The sequence below is a fragment of the Simochromis diagramma genome, unplaced genomic scaffold (genome assembly GCF_900408965.1).
Source record: "Simochromis diagramma unplaced genomic scaffold, fSimDia1.1 OVJJ01000293.1, whole genome shotgun sequence".
Taxonomy (NCBI): domain Eukaryota; kingdom Metazoa; phylum Chordata; class Actinopteri; order Cichliformes; family Cichlidae; genus Simochromis; species Simochromis diagramma.
Genome location: NW_024386801.1, coordinates 19552256 through 19573671, shown reverse-complemented (window position 1 = coordinate 19573671; position 21416 = coordinate 19552256). Strand labels below are relative to the sequence as shown.

Sequence of the window (21416 nt, the reverse complement as noted above, 5' to 3'; positions counted from 1 at the left end):
TCGCTGTCACATTTTATTTGTAGCGTGAACAACCAGACAAAAAAAATCGGATTTGATCAAAAAATCGGAATTGAGCATTAAGACCTGCAGTGTGAACGTAGCCTTAGTTTAGCAAGTTTGTACTATGAGAGAGATTGTATTTGAATCTCACAAATTTCTTGCATATGTATATTTCTATTTAATGTTTTTTTTCTTTTTTTTCGTAGGTGTATCTTGTTAGCTCAACTTACATACCATGGGAGGATAGGCTAGCAATTTTAAACCAGCAAAACAAAGCAAAGTACCTGGACTTGATAGGTGAAGCTGTCATCAAAGGGTGCCATGCAAACATTTTTCCCATTGAAATGGGCTGCTGAGGTCCTATTCAACATCCATACTTTCTGCAAAAGCTCACCTTGCAACTGAAGCACTTAAAGAAAGTCATTTAGGGAAATAGCCTAACCGCCTTTTGAAGAGTACAGGTTAAGGAGCGAAATGCTATGAACCTGAGATACGTGCTGATGATGCAGAAGGGTCCTTAGCATACAGGAAGCTCCAACAATCCTCCCACCAAGTGACATCAAGGAAATCTTGCTACGGTCTAGCTCCACCATATTTTTGTAGCTACAAAGACGTCAGCTTGTAGCAATGCATCGTCAATGTTTATCTCACTTGCATTCTTGTGACCACGGGGAAAGGCCCACTGGCAGTGGGGGAAGACCCACAGACATCTGTGAAAAAACAGAAAACAGCTCAGAAAGGCAGCAAGCAATAGTGTTAGAGTTAGCACTCTGCATGAGTAAACTACAAGTACTAAAGAAAGAGAATAAGGCTAGGCAGATTGGGGGTATTACTCTGCCAGAATGGACAGATCATGTAGCCAAAAACCCGGAAAGCAGCATAAGAACTACAAAACTAAACTGGGCAAAAGAGGTACGTGAGGTAAAACGAAGTTGCTCCAGCTATGGCAGAATATTTAAGCATCAGACTTCACCAACTGCAACAATGCAAAGGACCCAGAGGGCAATCTCTGAGTATATGAGTTATGCTTGTCAGTCGGTGGAGGACCTGAGCCAGGAGGCACACCACAGTGCTCTGGCCCTCTGGCAACTCATGTTGCTCAAACAAGGAATGTGAATGGAGAGAGTGTAGTGGTAGCACATGGTGACCTCTTCAGAAACATTCCACTGGTGGAATATCCTTACCAGTTACCAAGGCTAAAGCCACACATCCAGTTTAACATGGCAGGATTTACTATGGACAAAGTGAGACCAGTTGTGAAAAAAGCCTAAGCAGGGTTCACCCCTGGACCATCAGGGACCTCATATAAGATCTACAAGAACTATCCTCAGCTGAAAAGTTTATACAAACCCTTACAAACACTCTGGAAAAAGAGGAAAGAGCTCAACCCCTGGACACTTGCTGAGGGCTGCTTTGTACCTAAAGGGAAGATGTCAGTTGGGATTGAAGAGTTTCAAGAGAATTCACTACTGGATGGTGAGGGGGAAATATTCTGGTCCACTGTTGCTAAAAGACTGACATCTTATTTGTTCAATAATGAATACATTGATCTTAGTGCCCAGAAAGCAGGAGTTAGGGTATTCTAGTTGTATGGAGCATACATCAGTGATTGGCTAGATTAATAAGAAAGCAAAGAGTAACAACACCAAACTCTCTAATGTATGGCTGGATCCAGTGAAAACATTACCTGAATGTAACCCAACAGCTGGTTCAACCTGCATTAGAGAACTATCTAATACCACCAGAGATAGTGCAGCTTGTAATGTTATACATGAATAGATTGAAGATGAGGTTCGCTGTGGAAAACTTTACCTTTAAGTGACATAGGCTGGAGAAGGGCATCATAGCAGGATGTACAATTTCTGTTGTCCTGTTTGCAATGACTCTACTGCTAGAGGCAGGTGGATAAGGTATAGAGTTCCTAAATCAGAGGACAGCACAAGACATCCTGCCTGCCAAGTGTTCTTAGACAATCTAACTGTGATGACTTCATCATTCTAGGGCAACACAGTGGATCCTGAGTGCACTGGAGAAGATGGCAACATGGACATGGGTGGAATTTAAACTGGAGAAATCCAGAAGCATCCTTAATGGAAAATGGGCAAGAAACACTTTCAGTAACCTTCAGAGATTCTAACAACTCAAGAACAAGGGATCCAATGTCTTGGGAAGAATTATGATAGCTCCCTGAAGGACACGGCAATCCCAGGGATGCCAAATCTCAGTTAAGTACTTCGCTCAAATCAATTAACAACAGCCTGCTGCTTGACAGTTCAAGGTTTGGTGTTTTCAGTATGACATCATACCCAGACTACAATGGCTATTCCTACTGTATGCCTTCCCCATGCCACAATTGGAAGCAATGGAAAGGCTGTGCAGCAAATTTCTGAGAAAATGGTTGGGCATTCTCACTCCCTTTAGCTTGGTAAACCTGTAAAGCACTTAAAAGCCATTACCAGTTTCATCACTGGTGGAAGAATTCAAAGCCACCAAGGCAAGAGCAGTGGGTACACTCCTCCCATCAAAAGACGAGAATGTCCAACAGGCCAACAAATCTATTGGATGCAGCAGGAAGTGGAAGTCACAAGAAGCAGTATTGGAGCCAGAAGCATACTGGAAGCCCCAAGATATCATCAGTGTGGTCTGTGAAGGTCGCTTGGGTGCAGAGGCAGCAGAAGATGACTGCCAGGTGAAGGCGATGGGGCTTGCATCCCCAGGCTTTTGGATGCAGTGGGACCAAGCACTTGCTGGACTAATGTCCTGGAAAGAACTTCTTACCATGCACCATGGCTGATCTACCAACTCCAAGCAATTTAAAGATCTGGGGGAAGGAGGAAAGCTCATCATGCCTGCAATGTGGCGCAGTACTGTGCACACTGAGCCACATCTTAGGAGGATGTCCAAAAGCACCGGGAGAGGGGACATGACAAGGTTCCAACAGAAATCACCAAATAGGTGGGCTTCCAGAAAGCTATAGCCAACAAGAACCGGGTACCTCCTTGTGTAGCCATCCATTTTCACCTTCAAGGCAACCAGGCTCCCAGGACAAATACAACAGCCATGAAGAGGGGGGAAAAGCTAGTGAACCTGAGATACCTGCTGATGACGCAGAAAGGTTCTCAACATAGAGGAAACTCAAACTATCCTCCCACCAAGGGACACCAAGGAAATCTTCCAATATAACTCCACCATATTTTTGGAGCTCCTACAATATCAGCTTGTACCAATGCATCTTTGATTTTTATCCAACTTATGTTTCCCCATAGACATGGGGCAACAACAAGCCTTAGAACTCTGGGTCTGTGGACCAGATTGTGTTCTGAGAAGGATGAAATGTATATATAGTATGAAACCAACAGTACAGAACTAGAAAAAATCTGAATAAAAATGTTCTTGGTCTTGCCTTTTTTAATCTAAAAATAATAATTTTGCTAAACAAATGAAAATATTCAATTCTTTCTGGTTGTATCCAACTATTCAAAAACAGACATTAATCTATTAAAAATGTGAGATGAGGTGCTGGTTCTGTGACTATTCTGTAATCTTCTTTTTTTTCTCAGTTTTAATAAATACCATAGTGTTAATCACAACAATCATCTTTTACAATTTATTTATTTATTTTATTTTTTATAAAATACTAATTATTATTTCAATTATGTGACATGGTGAGTCAGAAAGCTCAAATCATCATACAATTTGCAAGCTTTAAATACAGATTAACACTGGCGGTTGCAGAGGTTATGGCCAGTGTACCGTCCATGTGTATGGATGATGTTAATTTCCAACACCCGTCCCTTGATAGGCATTAACTCATGTAACAGTCTGAAATGTATTTTCTATAATACTAGATTAAAGCAAGTACCTACAAAAGAAAAAATAAAACACAGCACAAAAACAGACAGAGTTTTCTATATGAAAGAGTTCGTATAGCTAGCTTTTAGCTGGGACTTCACTGTTATACAGAAAGTTTTAAGAAGCTGCTTTGAACTGGCAGGTAGCCAGTAGGAAATGCACTTTGTATAAATGAAGTGTCTAACGCTACACTTTCTCCATCATGTATATTTTAGGTGTTAATGACAGTTTACATAAGTCATAAAAGCATTAAATTGTCAGCACTATGTATTTTATGTACAGTCTTAAATAAGTTAAGTAAGTAATAAGTAAGATTCAACTTGGAGTAATTAAAAAAAAATTCAAAACTGAAAATCTTAAGTCACAGAACATGTTATTAGATACACCTTTCTAGTACTGGGTTGGACCCTTTTTACCTTCAAAAATCCTTAATCCTTCATGACATAGACTCAACAAAGTGCTGGAAACATTTCTCAGAAATTTAGTTACATATTGACACGGTGGCATCGCACAGCTGCTGCAGATTTTTCAGCTACACATAGATGATGTGACCCTCCTGTTCCTCGACATCACAAAGGTGCTCCATTAGACTGAGATCTGATGACTGTAGAGGTCATTTGAGTACAGTGAACTCACCATCATGGTCAGGAAAGGCACTTGTTGGGGTTTTCTGCTTCTGCTACTGTAGTCAATCTGCTTTGCGGTTTGAAATATTGCATGCTCAGAGATGCTCCTCTGCATACGTTGATCATCACGAGTGATCAATTTAGTTACTGTCAGTTTGAAACACTCTGGCCACTCTCCTCCAATCTCTGACATCAACAAGGCATTTTCTGTTTGTCAGTCTGAAATATTGAGATTGAGAGTCCATCTGGCACCAGCAACCATGCCATTTCATTTTTAAAGTCACTTAAATTACCTTTGTTCCCCATTTTGATGCCATGTATTTGGCTGATTAGATAATCAACTTAATGTACAGGTGAACATACTTACCTAACAAAGTGGCTAGTGAGTGCAGTGATGAAATCTAAATTCTACCTTGGCCAGGCCTTTGATAGCCTGATTATTGATCGCTGTGACTGTTTTAATTACATATGGTCATGCTTGGGACCAAGAGGGTATACAGCATGAACTATTAGGAACAGTTGCATGAATGAAAGCTGCATGAAATTATATGCAGTGTCTTGCAAATAAGTTTGGAGACTTGCCCTAACAATTCTACTTAGCTTTTTTCAGGTAAACCATCCTTATTAGGGAGACCAAAATACCTATAATTCATATCTTTAATTATCACCTTTAATGTGAACGTGTCATGTTATAACTTCCATCTAAACTGTGCAGATTAGTTTCTAAGACACCTCAATGATCAATGTGAACTACCATTACCATATACAAAGCTGAACCATTTATAGAATATAAATAGTTACAACTATCAGATATTAGCTATAAGTTAACTGTTTTTTATATCAAGTCTCCTCAACAACAAAAAAATCACAATAAAAAACATTCATATTTAGCTGATGTGTCACTTAACTGGCCTTGTGATCACTTCTGTCTGTCAGGCAATTAATATCTTGTTGTTAAAATATTTTCTCTTTCTTCTTACATATCATAAAAAGATAATGGGCTTCAAAGTGTGTTGCAAGAGACGACTGTTCATTTCTCACACCCTGCCAGCAGTTATTTTTTTTTAACCATGACTGTTCTTTATTTGTATGGCTGACGATACTCTGATTTTGAGTTATTGGTAGATTTGTTAGAATATGTTCAAAATGTACAAAAACCCCAAGAGCTATTCATAATAAATATAATACATTTTTATATCTCTATAAATATTCAGTTATTCTGTGATATTTTATCTCTTTGTGAGCTGATGACACTGATTCTGTTTTATTATTAATTATTATTATTAACTATTTTACAGATTAAGTAACATCACTTAAGGATATCGTTCCACTGTGTGCATCTCCCGAAGTCTGCACTTGCCTATTAATATTGTTGTGACTTTTAGAAACTGTATATAAAAGATGGAGATAGTACTGTGCCATCACCCATTGGTTTTTGGACCCTACAGTTTTAAGACTTTGTTTTATTGTAGCCAGAACTTACCCTTCTGAAACACTGGTTGGAGTGAGATCAGCAAGGTTCAATAGCAATACATTCATTGAAAATATGAGTTTATTGCAGAGGCACACAAGTCTGCCAATTAGTGCGAAGTAACAATGTAGCAAAATGCAAGTGTTTCATTCAATAAAAGTGAAGCATAAACTTCTTGTACAGGCTTTACTACTCAGCAAGCCATTTTATTTTTTTTAAGAAAGTTTCCATTAAAAATCCTCTAAAGGGTCCCATCACAATCATCACAGAGGTCCAGTTCAATGACCCATGGACCTACAGCTGTGTGTTAGCAACTTATCAATTAAAGGAGGTACACCCATAAATTTGAGTCCTAATTGTGTCTGTGCTACTATGCTATAAACAGACTTTTTTCCCCATGGGAGTCTGTGAGGGCTGACTTGAATTGGTAGGCAGCTTCAAGTGAAGACTCAAACAACTGCAGATTTTGGCGCTTTTCTGTTGGCCTCACCTTTTTGTGCCACAGGTTGCTATTTTGTCTTAAGTGAGGATGATGATGAAATTCTGGGACTGTAATCTGTAAATGTCAAAAGTTACACACGCTCCAGTATTAGAGGTGTTCTCTTTGCTCTGATATGTTTGTGGCTTTGGTGCTGAAATTGTTTTTTTTAAAAAACATTTTTATTCTCTTCATGTTAGAATGCTAAAATAGTTTTTAAATTACTCATGGATCTAAAATATAACATTTTATAAAAATATTTGCCTTCTTTTACCTTTGTTGACTTACAAAAATAGAGGTAATCAGTTGTGCTATTGTTTTGAGTTCTGTGGTTGAACTTTTGGTTTGAGCTGTCTAAAATTTACTGTTCCATCAAAGCATTATGAGTAAATCCACAAAGTGTTTGGTTTTCTAAATTTGTCAATCGTATGCAGTACTTTGGATGCTATGGCAACCATCCAGCTGTTTCAGCTTCCCTACTGATGTCATCCACACTTTTACATGGTTATGCCACTTGAGCCTTGAAAGACAAGACAAGCTTTTACACTTACAAATATTACATTATCATTATTTTGCGACTCTACTGAGACTTTTCCTCCCCTTGTCATAAGCTTTTTCATTATGTATTGAGTCTGGAGTAGTAAGATTTCATTTGTTATATGGTTTAATATGAGTTGAAATGAGAAGTCCAAACACGCTGTCATGTTTTTATCTCTTTAACACAATTTCTAATTACTGTAAATGCGCTTCATGCTGATTCACTTTTCAAGTATTGTTTCATAGAGTTATATGACATTGTGAGAGTTCTCAGGTTATTTTCCCCGGGCTATGTGTGGGTATCGATACGATCTTCTTCAGCTGAGGTGTGTAAATCTCCTGTCATCTGACTCACAGGTGGAACTATTAAGGGACTAATAGTGGGACTATTTCCTGTGTTTTGATTTCCTGTTTAGAGTGTTGCACAAATTTTAAATCCACAGTATTCCCTGATCAGGATAGTTTAAGGATTATATGTAATCCCAGGAAGTTGATTCTCTTCACGCGGACGCAGCATTTTCAGTTGCAGAAACGTTTTGACAAGTGACCTCTTCAGTCTCAGCTGACTGCAGGTTTTCCCAACCTGACCAACAGTATATTTGCAAAATGACTGAAACTAGCAGACTGACTAACAATGGGCCGTGAGCTCAGTGAAACTGAAACTGTCATGATGTCCAAAACATCATGACCACTGATCAATGGCCATGAGTGCCATTCACAGAGTTGGGGAATGGCTGTAGTTCCAGCATTGTAAGATGGTGAACTTCAACTGAACTCTTTCAGGAATGGTTGTTCTCTTTTCACGTTTTAGCATCTTACAATGCTGCACACCCATTCCCTAATTACCCCCCTTCATGACATTTTGTATATTAACGATCATGAAACAGAACTCACAGCCCATTAGTAGGCAATGGTGTTAGTTTTGGTCATTATGCCAATATACTTTTTATAAGGCTGGAGAAACCTGCAGTCAGCTGCGACTGAAGAAGCCTCTTGGATGAGTGACGAAATGGTTTTGCCACTGAAACTGCGGCGTCCAGATGAGCAGAATCAATTTTCTGTGATTTCCTTACCTGGATGATTGAGTGTGAATCAAGACCTTGGCTGTAATATTGTTTCTTTAGTTTAGGCTATAACCTTCAAGCCCCTTCTCACACATGTATGATACCTGCGTATGCAAACACCTCACATAATCATGTAAAGTTATGCCAGGTACTTGTTTCAGTAAGCATAAGAGGTACCCAAGATATGTGTTTGATTAGTCTATGTTTATGTATGTCCCAGTTAGAGTACATAAATAACATGCTCCTCATATGAAGCAGCTCTCTTGCTCAAATCCTTGATCATCATGGCACAGACTCTTGGTCAGCATTTGCTTTCTTACAGCTAACAAGCAAAAAAAAACAACCCTTTTCTGGAAAATAAAAACAACTCCTTTTTTTGGATTAGGCTCATCTAAAAAATGTGGAAAATATTCTTGTTGTTTTTTTACAGCTGATTATTTTGATAAAAGAAGGGCAATTTGAGCCTTTGTTACCTTTGAGAACCATGATAAAACTATTAATTTGACAGTAATGTCTATTAAATTTAAGGTTGTTTGGTATAAAGTTGGCATATTTTTAAAAAGACGTGTGGCTCTGTGTAGACATTTATCCATGTGATAGTAAAGGACAAAAAGGCACAGTTTAGATCACCTTGCCTGCATGTCCTGTAGCCGCCTTTCCACCACCTTGTTCCACCCTTCTGTCTGGTTAGGGGAGCACTGAGCGACACTTTTACTGACAATGTATTTGACTTTGAATCTGAGGCTTTTATCTGTTGTCTAGCCTCACCTAACCAACACAGATCTGCTTTTTTTGTCAAGTGAGTCAAAAAAATTGCTTGTCCAAATAGGTGGTCATGAAAAGTGATTCAGCAAAGTAGGAAGGAGGGAGGAACACATGCACTCAGACAAAAACACACACACACACACACACACACACACACACACACACCAGTGCATGTCCGGACGTCAACAGCACTCTGAGGGTTCGCTGTCTCTGTGGCTTCATAGACAGAGATGAATAAAGCATCACAGCATACAATCCATTTAATTCTCACACAGACACACGCAAATGCACAAATATAAATAGACAAAATTTCACATCCGAGCCTTTCTTCCTCTAACCCATGCAAACACTTACGTCAGCGGGTTAAATTATTCCTTGAAATATTTCACTGATGCTGTCCCATCAATGTGCATACATGCACATGCACACATGCGTATGTACAGACAGGAGCTATTAATGGTGTTCCTGTTTTGCAACTGTTACTTTGAGGACTGAACTGTCGATGAGACAAAACAACTTTTAATAGAGTAACTTCACTTTACTTTTTAATTTAGTCAGTTCAAACTATAAAGTCAAACTATAGCTTAGTCTCATACCTCAACTTTATTTAAATAAATATTTCTTTTCTCTTTTTTCTTTTTTCCAAAACAGGAGATGTTCACGAACAAGTTGAATCAGACGTGATAACAAACTGTTCCTCACTTTGTCTTCACAGTTAATGGATGACGGTAAACACACACACACACACACACACACACACAAACACACACACACAAACACACACACTACTCTCTCGCAAGTGTTTGCATATGTCAGGAATACACAATTTCACAAGTAAATTCTCACTCGTATACTGATGCTTTTGTACAGTTACTGACTCACTCTCACACTCTCTCTTCTACTTGATCTCTCGTCATCATCCCTCTCACTGCACGCACACACACACACACACACACACACACACACACACACACACACACACACACACACACACACACATTTATTAATAAATCTGCTGAAGTACTATCTTGTTTATTTTTCCCCAACATGTAACGTAGTCTAAAACAGTAACAGTGAACAAGCGGACTTTTAACATTATCATTCATTCATGAACACAGGTATGCACAAATAACCATGTTTAAAAAAAAACTAAATATTATCATTTGCTTTTAATCATAAATAATTAAATATCTTATTTTAATTAAATCACACTGTCATATTATTTCAGTCAGTATTTATTTGGTTTTGTAACAAGGGGCGATGAAATTATTATTTTAATTATTTTTTTATTGATTATCATATAAAAAATAAATAAATAAAAATTTAACGGTGTTCTAACTACCAAATAACATTATTTTGGAATTTGTGGAAAAAGCAATTTACGTCTGATGCAACTTAAAGAAGCAGCATGTGAGTGTGAAGAGAAACACTAATCAGAGAGTTTTACAATAATGCAGATGTTAAACCATTTTGTGAAAGTGGTGATCCCTTATAGCTTACAGCTTTGAAAAATTCAAAGATTTAATTTTTTATGAAATTAAAAGTTAAATAAAAGTGTTTGAGGTAAGGATAAGAAAAAAGATTAAGCAGTGTGTGTGTGTGTATGTGTGTGTGTGTGTGTGTGTGTGTGTGTGTGTGTTTGTGGCTGAAGGTGGGGGTGGATCATTTTAAACCACATATAGCCAAATAAATACGCTTTTTAAAATGTATGCTTGTATTTTCTCATAACTATAACTTCTCTTCTTACAAACAAGAAAGCACAGATGCAGACAAACATGACAAAATATGTAACTGCTGTTTTATTGTTTAATCTTTCTATTAATAACAACTCATCCAGAAACTACATTCCTTTCATCAACTGTTTCAGATCCATTGTATTGTAATTCATGTGTTGTCTGATGTATTTAACATTTTGAATGTGAGTTTACTTATGTACTGAGTCCACATGAGGCCTTTTCCTTCAGAGACTACAAAATTATATTTGCCTCAAAAAACACTATCAGTAGCTACAGCAACACACAGAATATTTCATTAAAACTCCCTCACTGACACTTGCAACAAAAATTTGAGGCTCCTGACTGAGTTTTCTTCTGGGTACATTTTATCTCAAAACTTAAAGGACTAATGCATAAAAACAACATATGACTTTTTCTTATAGTTATAATGGTTCTAAAAAATATTTGGGAAGAGAAAAAAAAAACAGAACTAGAAATTGCTGCAATTTTTTAACATTTAAGACATTTTGAACTTTGCCTTTTCATGGGTTTTACCACGTGTGCACCACGTATCAAAATGTATAATTAGTCAAGGTAAACCTAGAAGAAAATATAGAACTTTAAGGTGAATTTATTAGCAGCAAATCTTAATCTTTGATTTTAAGTTTTGTTTGGGCAGAATAATTTCTGCTCTTGTAGCAGGTTATGTCCTCCATTACTGTAAATGTTGCTTTGTGGGACACATTATTTTTTCAGTAGTAGGCCCAAGAACAGACAACAGAGACAGTTAATATACATTCAAGATTTATTGGAAATTCACTTACCTGCCACCGCACAGATGTAACCAGCATTATTTGTTCTGGAGGTATAAGTTCAGCTGGAACAATGTGAAAGATTTTAAAAGCCATTAGTGTCATATCAGGAAACAAAGGCCACAGGCCTTAGCCAAACAAATTTAGGATCAATTCTTGTAAAATTTTTATAAATAATATGTCTGAACGACATTAACGAAACATTTAATTTGAAATAATCCACAGTCTAACTTTAAATGAGGCCTCGACTAAAGTTCAATCAAAGCCTAAAAATTATGTGCATTGAAATCCTATGGAGCTAAAGAATGAGGCACCACGAGGCTCACTGATCGCTAACTCTCAAAATGTTCCTCTTTTGAGCCTCTTAAGGAACGTGTTAACATATGAGAGGTACAGGTTAATGTTACTAGAAGCAGCAAAGTAAATATATGGGAAAAATTTTTTTGAGAAAAGTATTGTTTTAAGGAGGACTTGACCTACCTTGATCACTTTTCACTCAGATAATAACACAAGACCTTACTGCAATACGATGATTTCAGTATATTTAAATGTTTTCTTTATTCTAAACATTTAGAGTTAATACAGATTGGTTTGTGTTTTATGTAGAAGACTGTAATTTCAATCTAGAAGAAGACTCACCGTTAGACTGAAGGAATTTAGAGGATTTAGAGAAAAGGGTAACTGTGCACACACTGTGGGGGTGAATATACACCTAGAAGGACAATTCATAGACTGACTATATGAAATGTAACATCTTCAAGGTCACTTGTGTAAAGTCGCAGTTAAAACCAAAAATATATTTTTCTCAGTTATATCTAGGAGTCTTAATCTTCCTAAATCAGTTTTACAATAGTTTTATTGAAATTACTTACATTTTTAATAAACTTTGAGAATGACCGATTGCATAGTGGCAAATACATATACAGGCACACACACACACACACAAAAACACACACATAAATCAGTTTATAAATTTTGTTAATAAATTTATTTAGTAAGTACAAGTAGTAACTAGTAACAGAAATGAAGGTTTAGATAAGCAGTTCATGAAGGTTCTCACTAAATTTAGACTCACCCACTGAGGGGAAAATTGTATTATTCAATTACTGCGTGTATCTAAACGGTAGACAGAAAAGTGGTCAACAGGAGACCAAATAAGAGTAGTTATAGCAGCAAATTATATGTGAACCTAACTCCAGCTTCCTGCGTACACTTTACAGATTTGCCCATTAAAGACAGCCGTTTTTACAGGAAAATCTGAAAAACAAACTGTTTTTTTTTTCTTTTTTTTTTGCTCTGAAACAGCATGCTATTTGAAGTTTATGCAGTCACCTTTGAAAGAGTTTTATAACCACAGAGGTCAACAAGGATTCTCAGTTCAAAACCAGCAGTAAACATTAAAACATGGTTGTGTTGTCCACAGGGAAAAGTAAAACTTAAATCTACACGATGTAGTTCTTCTCAAAGCCAGGTATGCATACACTCATTACAGCTTGAAAGAGAAAGAAATACAAAAATATTGTCACATTTTACACCAAGCTTTTTTGATTAAATGATTTTTTGCACAGAATGTTACAATTACCTCACTAATAGACATTTATTTGTGTATAAAAACGGCATAATTTTGATTGAAAATCATTAAAAAAAAGATTGAGCTGACAAACTGCATCACAGTTTCACTAAGCCTAGAGCAAACAAGCAGTGAGTCAGCATAGGAAATAATGGTGTAAGTAATATAAATTAAAATATATTTAAAAAAAACTCCAACTCTTTTCAACTTATCGGATCTTTATAACATATGAGGATCATAGTACGAGCAGTGTAACTTGAATTGTCCAGACATGTACAGTATTCTTAATCTGCTGTCTTAATTTGCCATTAGGATGTGAGTCAGACAATATCGGGAAGATTTAAGGTCTTACTTCAGGAAAAAGGGCTGGGAATTTGATCTTCAAGATCATCATTACTCCTTTTATTCATTTTAGCTAAAATGCATAACTAAAATCAGTATAATTTTATTTAGTCTAAGTTGTAAGGAAGTTAATGGATCAAATCTATTTTTTTTTTCACAGTTTGCTCTCATACCTATACTGTTGATGGTCTGCAATAGCAATTTAACATATATTTGGAATTTGATTCTTGGATGGGTCTAAGGTGCACACAAGCAAAGAAGAAATCAACAGTGTCACCAAAAAACTCATTAAAATCTTTACAGGTTCCTACAAAAGTTCAGCTTACAGATCATAGCAATGAGACAAGAACATAAAAAGCACTGCACGTACTTCTACACTATGAATGAAAATGCAGAAATGATTCTGTAAGTATACAGATGATCTTTTCTCAGCCTGAGATGACTCAGACAAAACTAAATAACTTTTTTCTTTCTCTCTGTAACAAGCCTGTACAATCTTAAACTGTGTCCACATACTATGTGGGGATGCCTCTGATCTGGAGCTGCCTGTTTTTTGTTTGTTTTTCTTATTGTTCTTTTAAGAGGAAGCTACTTGTGGATGTTGTGGGCACATATTTCCTTTGATTTTACTCACGAGTGCATATTGTGTTAAACTGTACAAAGTGTCCAAAATGTGCTTCTTGGGTATTCGTCACATTGTCAGGACACTTTAATTGATAAAAAGTCAAAATGGTGCATTTAAAATAGCGCAAACATCTTGGTGGCCACGTTTACTATTTCCTCTAGTTTAAGATAAAAATCTATTAGTAAAACATATGATTTCTTTTAGTTGGTTAACAACAGTGCTGACCCTAATCCAACAGTCCACACTGGCTGCTATATTGTTTATGGGATGTGTTAGAAATTTAACTTTATACTTTAAATTTGAAGCTCGGACAGGATTAAGATGAAAGCAGACAAGAAGGAAAACGACAATGGAACAAAGTTATACTTGCAAAGCCTAAAAATGTTTTGAGATTCTAATAAAAAGTTCATGTCACAGATCAAAACAAGAGAAAATGTATATGCTGGACAATGTATTTTTTTAAATAAACAAGTACAAATGCATACAGTTGAGTACAAATAATCTTACAAATAATTTTACTTAGAAAAGGCAATTTTCCTTCACTTCTATAGCTTCGTCACTTTGGTGGAAAGTACAATTATGTTCACCTGCTCCGCTTTTCCTGTTATTTTCATTTCAAGAGGTCAGAGCTAAGCTTGTAAACTAACGAGTTTTAATGGATTCTTGTGTGCTTAGAGACTTCTGAGTGGTTTTGTCTGCTTACTTGGAAAAAGATTTCTTTGCTTTTATTGACAGGTAACATTCAGTCGTTCAGTGAACTTGTAAACAAACTTCTTCTCATCACACTATCAGGAAACTCTTTAATTTGTAGAAAGTCAAAAAATAAAATATAAAATAAAATGTAACATTTATAGATAAACTGGAACAACTATGATTGCCTTTAATTGGAAGTAAATTTTAGAAAATTAATCGATCAAATTCTTCCCAAGCACGTTTGCTCCACTATGCTCTCTCCACAGGACAGAGCAGATGTCCATTTACACTAAACGTCCACTCATGTGGCTTGTCGTAATGTAAATAGTATAGAAAGAGTAATTTTAGGGTCACCAGATGTGTAGTTACCAAAGCTTTATACCTGTAGACCTTCTCACAGGTGTGAACACTGAGTTGCTGGGACACAAAAGCTAATTTACACATTATAATGATGATACAGGAACAAGAGAATTTGAAGATACTTGCACAATGAATTTATTTAAACAAAAGAGTACAAAAAATGTAAAATACAAAAACTGATTCTTAAAAAGAATCTTCTCAGGCTGACCTGATTCAAAAAATACAAGGGTACGTTTTAAAAAGTGTATTTACTTTGGCTACGTGTGGTTTAAAATGATCCTCCAGCCACACACACACACGCACAAACGCACACACACGAAATGCTGCCTTTCCATTTTCCATTTATCACTCATAAAATCTCAAACGTCATATGTGGAAATGTCCCTGCCCTGCAGCTGCTCTCTGTTTGTTCTTGTTCTTGTTGTTTTTCTTTTCTTTTCTTGTTTTTCATACGTTTCCTTCCTTTGGATGTTTTTCGCACTACTTTACTTAGTAAACAAGGTAATTTACTCAGGGCATAAATGTGAGTTCTTATGTACTGAGGGTTTGACACTGGTTGCCTCAAGCCCACCTGATTATGGTGAGTTATGAACTTTTTTGAGTGTCAAAAAGAAAAAAGATTTTTAAAATAACTTAAATATTCTGTCTGTCAAACTAAGACATATATTTATTTTTCTGTCTAATTTAGCTTCTACTTTTCCTTAATTCAGTTTAATGTAGAGCTTGGACAGGAGAGAGAAAACCAAAAAAATAAAACTGAGTAACCAACCTTTTTGTGTTTAGAACCATTGGTTTTAGTTTCATGTAGTCATTCAGTGTAGTTATTGGCTGTAGTCTGAACACAGCAGCAGTGATAAACAGGGTGCATGAATGATGACGTATATACATTCTTTTAGCTCATTTATTTTTCTTGTGTAAATGCAGTTTTTCCTGTTTTGATGATGATGTTTTGATGCATTTAGTCTTTTTTGTACTGTCTCCCTGACATGAAAATTCAAGTACAGTGTAGCTCTAGAAAAATAAACAGGATCAGCTGATCATCACAGATCACCCAAGAGCCTCCCCACAAGGTTTTAGGATACTAATGTGCAGGTTTAATTTTATGACTAACCTGGTTAGATTCTTCCAGCCATACTCCCTCCATACTTTGAACTAAATGATCCAAAAAGATGTGCTCTAAGCTGTGATACTAAACAGTGCATAAACAGGAGGGAAAACTGGACAGGAGATTAAAATAAGAAGGATTCAGGGTTTGTGTTTCCTTGACTAAAAGCTGTGTTACACAGATACACTGATTACAATTAAAGAAAACCACTAAAAAAGCATGTTAAAAGCAGTATAATACAACTGTCAGCTCAATTTATGACACACATGAAAAAAGAGTAAAAAAAACAAACAGAAACTAAGCTTTGACTGTGTTTCAACAAATCTAGTCACAAAGAATGTGATAAATTATACTGGAAACAACTGAATTAAAAGATTAAGACATGTGGCTAAATACTTTGACCATATAGTGTACATGACATTGTCAGGATACTTATTTAAGAAAAAAGCATAGAATTGAAATAGTCCTCTCGTTTACTACTTTCATTAATTCTAGATTTTTAAAAAAAAATGCAATAAAACAAAACAAATTAGATTCAAATTATTTAGAGATCACTTTTGGAAAACCATCACATCAAATCCACTGTCTTTTCCCAGTATGCCACTCCACTACAGTCTTTCCACAGAATCAGAGCAGTGCTAAACTCATATGTGTCTTACTTAGTGGTGTGCATCAGTAATTCAACATTATAATTTAAATTTGCAGCGTGTAACCAAACTGACAAATTGCAAAGCCTGTGCTTTATTATTTTAGATTTTAACATAACTTATTAAAACAAAGGAGTAAACATAAATACAAACAATCTTCAAAGTAATTTTTCTTCACTTGCATGTGTACTTCACCTTTGCATAAATTATAATTGTGTGACTATCTTCAAGTGCTCATCTTGTCTTATTATTTTCATTTTTCAAGAGACTGAAGATAAATTTGCAAACTAAAGAGTTTTAATGGAGTCTTGTGTACTTAGAGACTTCTGAATGGTTATGTGCAGATTTTTGTCTTTGCTTTTCCCAACAGATGACATTCAATGAACTTGTAAACAAAGCTCCTCACCTGTTGGGCACTCAAATGTATAAATAAAAGAAATATAATTACATTTAGGCAAAACTGGAATGTGGAAAATGAACAGATTAAATCCACTGTCTTTTCCCAGCATATTCACTACACTAGTTTTTCCACAGCACTAAACAGTATTGCATTTAATCCAACAGTCCAGACTTACAGCTTGTTTACTGTTGATTGTTTATGGTATCTTTTTAACTTTAAAGTTACAGTTTGGAAAAGAGTACGATGCAAGCAGGTAAAGAAGAAAACAAAAGTTTAAACAAACTTTGAAAGCAAACCTGCTTAAAGGTTCATCTCACATATGATAATGTTTAGATAAAAACGGAGAAAAAATTCAGTTAATTTATTAAATAGAAATGAATACAAAGAATCTTGGAGATAATTCTGTTCTCAGAAGCTCCAATTTTCCTTCACTTCCACATCCTTTTCCCTTATGTGAAAAGTGTAATTGTGGGGAACTCTTCAGCTGCTTCGCTTGTCCTGTTATTTTCTTTTCTAATAAGGCTGGAGCTAAATTCACAAGCTAAAGAGTTTTAATGGATCCTTCTGTACCTGAATGCGTCTCAATGGTTTTGTTTGCTTTCTTGGAAATTGTTTTCTTTGCTTTTATCTATAGGTAACATTAAGTCACTCAGCAAACTTGTAAACAGAGCTCTTCTCTTTTTGGACACTCATCACACACGAGTACAATTAAAACAATGCACGCATCATCACGTGTGCGACCTCCAGTAGTTTAAGATCTAATTTATACATAAAATAAAACAAATGCGATTATGTTTAGCTGTAGCTGGAGTAAAATGTAAGCAGACAAAGACAACATGTATTTTTACATGTATTCTGCTTACAGGGAGGGCCTCAGCTTTCCATCTATCACTATCACATGATTTCAGATTGAATAAAAATGAATGTCCTTGGTCTGCAGCTGCTCTTTGCTCTCTCTTTATCCTGGTTCTTGTTTTTAGAGGTGGCACCAAAACTGTTGAGCAAATGTTTTTAATTGGTTTTGAACAGCAAAGTTTTTGAATGTTGGACCTGTTATTGTGCAGATATGGACAGATGTGTTCTGTGCTGTTAATGACAGGTCAACCTTTGCTCAACATTCAGTGCTGATCAAATGTTTTGCTACTGCACGTACATCACATTGTCATGACATACTTTAGTTTGTTGAGTCAAAAGGTTTTTCATCTGTCTCACAGCTCCATAGAGCTGATGAATCCCATTTTTAGGCAATAATATTTTCATAATTTTCATAATTTCCTCTTTTTTATATATATTTTAGATGCTATGAAAAGTCACAAATACTCACACTACCTTTACTAAAAGGGGCATTTTGCTATTTTATATGTGAATTCACAACATACTGACTGTTTGACATAACTTTAAGCTCATCTGATTGTAGGAAAACTGTTGAACGTAATAACGAATACAGGATTTTTAAACAACTTTATATTTTGTCTCTAATGTAGTTAAGTGTCTCTAACTCTCATTAATTGCTGGCTTGGGTATAAGTCAGAAAAAAATAAACAAAACAACAGCAGCTATCCAAACTTAGGAAAAGCAAACCCTCTTGTGTCCTAATCATCTTGATAGGACACAAGATCTTGATACATCTTATTGAATGTACTGGAATACAGCAGCAGTGACACATAAAGTATAACCTGGGAGGTTTATACACGTACAGATTCTCTTAATATTATTTTTATTTTTTGTTGTTGTTGTTCTCTTGTGGATATATAGTTGTCTTCATGCTCGATAACTCTATCTTCTTTAAATTACCAAGGTTGGCACACAATTGTCAAAGTTATTTGGGATCTTTGGTAAAGTATGTCCTGTGATGTCTTAACCTTTTGCGTTTACATTAATTAAGAATGTTTGTAATAGGCTCTGGAAAACATGAGATGGTCACTGTAGAGCCTCCTGTACTGTTTCAGTATCATTAGTCATTTGTGTTCATGAATAACCTGTTTAGATCATTTTATACTGCTGTGATTTAACATTTTTACACTTCACTGTGCAAATTTCATGCTGTTTTAATCTAAAACTTCAGTCCTATGCTTACTTACCTACTTTGGAATACCGAGTTTCATCATGTCTCCTTTATGGATTAATTGAAGGCTGACCTGATGATTTGAGTTACACCATTCAAAGCCATGTTGAGGAAAATTTGTAAATCTTTTTTTATACAATAGCATCTTTTTTTTTACCTGCTATGGTACATATTTCAGTATTTTTCTTTGTCAATTTTTTTAAATGTTTTCAGTTTCTTACTTAACTATGAAACCATATGCAGCACAGCTTAATACTTTTTCTTCGTTGTGTATATTTTCCTAACTGTGATTCTCTGTCGAGGCTTATGCATTCTACACATGTAGCTAAATACATAACTGTTTTAATGGATGAGTATGTATGTGAATTTTTTATTATTTTATTTTGTTTTGGGGGTTTTTTCTCTCTCTCTCTCACACACACACACACACACACACACACACACACACACATACATACACACACACAAAAAGAACGTAGATATCAACTTTAAAGTAATTTCATGCAGCTAGTCATTGGTTGGCTATAGCTTAGCATGCAGACTTATTCATCCACTATCTGGAAGGTTGATGGTTCAATCCCCTGCTCAGTCTACAAGATGCTGGTCCCCAGAAAACTGCACATTGATATATCTTCAGTGTGTATGACAGAAAAATATGAAATAAGTTCTATCTGAGTGCTGTTTGTAGTTTATAAAGTTTTTTGGGGGGTAGATTAAAGGTCTAGAAAGGACATTGCAAGAAATTGTAATCAACTGTCCATTTCCACACTACCATGGGGTTAAAGACCACACAATATTTATTTAGTTTTACAAAAGAGGTAAGAGTTACTTCAGCTGTACCCTGTGTTGGCTCTTTCAAGCAAGTTAATTTAATACTGGTGCCTGACTGTGGGACTGTTAACAATCATCAGGAGTGCAGAAACTTTTCTGTCATGAATACAAAGATTCAGTGCTTAATGTGCTGAGATCAAACAGGGAGGAGTGTTATTTCCTTTACGATCTTATATGCTCTTACTTGTTTGTGGAGATTTTTATGATTTAAAGGATTAGAAACAAAGGAACAGATGTACATCAGTGTTGCGGCTTCAAACTTCAAGTCAAATTGTAATACCTGATTTTCTACAGGAAGCTTGTCTCAGTGTGGATGGAGAAAGAAACACCATAATTTCACACCTCATTCAGCTAAAAGGTTGTTTTAAATGTTCTGTGAGTCCCTTGTTTGATTTTATCCTTTTTAATCTGCCTACTGAAAACAATTTCTTGTTTTCTGAATTCAGTCACATCACATGTGATACTGTAAGATTAACAACGACTATTAAATTAAAAACAGAAACAGAGCAGAAACTCTAATGTCATAGAGACAAAATTAGAGTCCTTGCTTTTTTATTTGACCTCTATTGAGACCCGATGCTCGGCAGCCATTTTGCTGCAAACACTCTATGGCTTGGTAGTCAGGCATATGAGAGGTTGGAGGATAAAAACCTCCTCTTGTGTCATTATTGTGGTTGTTTTCCATATCTCCATTTATCTTGTTTCCATATCTAGATGTAAGAGGGGGATTTTTTCCCTAGCAAAATTGGCTATAAAAGCCTGTCATAAGCAGTGTAGCCTCCTCTAGTCTGACAGAAAATGGCTGACTGTACAGCTGAAAGCACAGAGCTTCTGAGAAGCAGAGCAGTACTCCTGCATCTCTGCTTTTATGGCAAGGATGTTCCAAAAAAGGTTGACATCAAACACTCAGAAATTAGAAATGATGGCATTTTAGATAACAGATGTTATGAAAGAGGAAAATTTGTGGTCATCTTTTTGAAAAGTACTACAGTTATATTTATATTGGCTTTACATTACAATACACAGAACATCAAGCAACATGCACATGCAGTGAGTGTGTGTCTGTCATAAAAGAGACAATAAAACTATGAGGATCTATACGCACAGACGCGCACACACTCACACACATCCTTTAAGGTTCACACTGAGACCTTAAAAATTAAATGGAGACGCTCATTTTAAAGTAAATATTAATTGTAGTAAACGTAAAAAACAAACAAAACAAAAAACCCCCATTATCAGTCTTAATCCACAGATACAAGCTAGGATTATAATTTATTATTATTATTTTGCTGTTCTAGGTTTCAGAAAAAACATGAATAAAATGTATATATATGTATACATATATCAAAAACAAGAAAAAAACATAAAAGATCTGTATATAGTTGATATATGATACTATAAAATCTTCAGATGCACAAAACCATACTGAGTTTTGTGTGATGGGGTTCAACTACA

At 35.8% G+C, this 21416-nt stretch overlaps 1 long non-coding RNA gene across 1 annotated transcript in view; it reads left to right on the top strand.

Moving 5' to 3' along the window:
* LOC120730183 overlaps window positions 1-21171 on the top strand; it is a 44713-nt gene extending 23542 nt beyond the window's left edge. The window contains exon 6 of the long non-coding RNA XR_005695066.1: window positions 207-21171. This is a non-coding gene — a long non-coding RNA (uncharacterized LOC120730183). The remainder of the gene's footprint in view (window positions 1-206) is intronic.
* The last annotated feature ends 245 nt before the right edge of the window (window positions 21172-21416 follow it).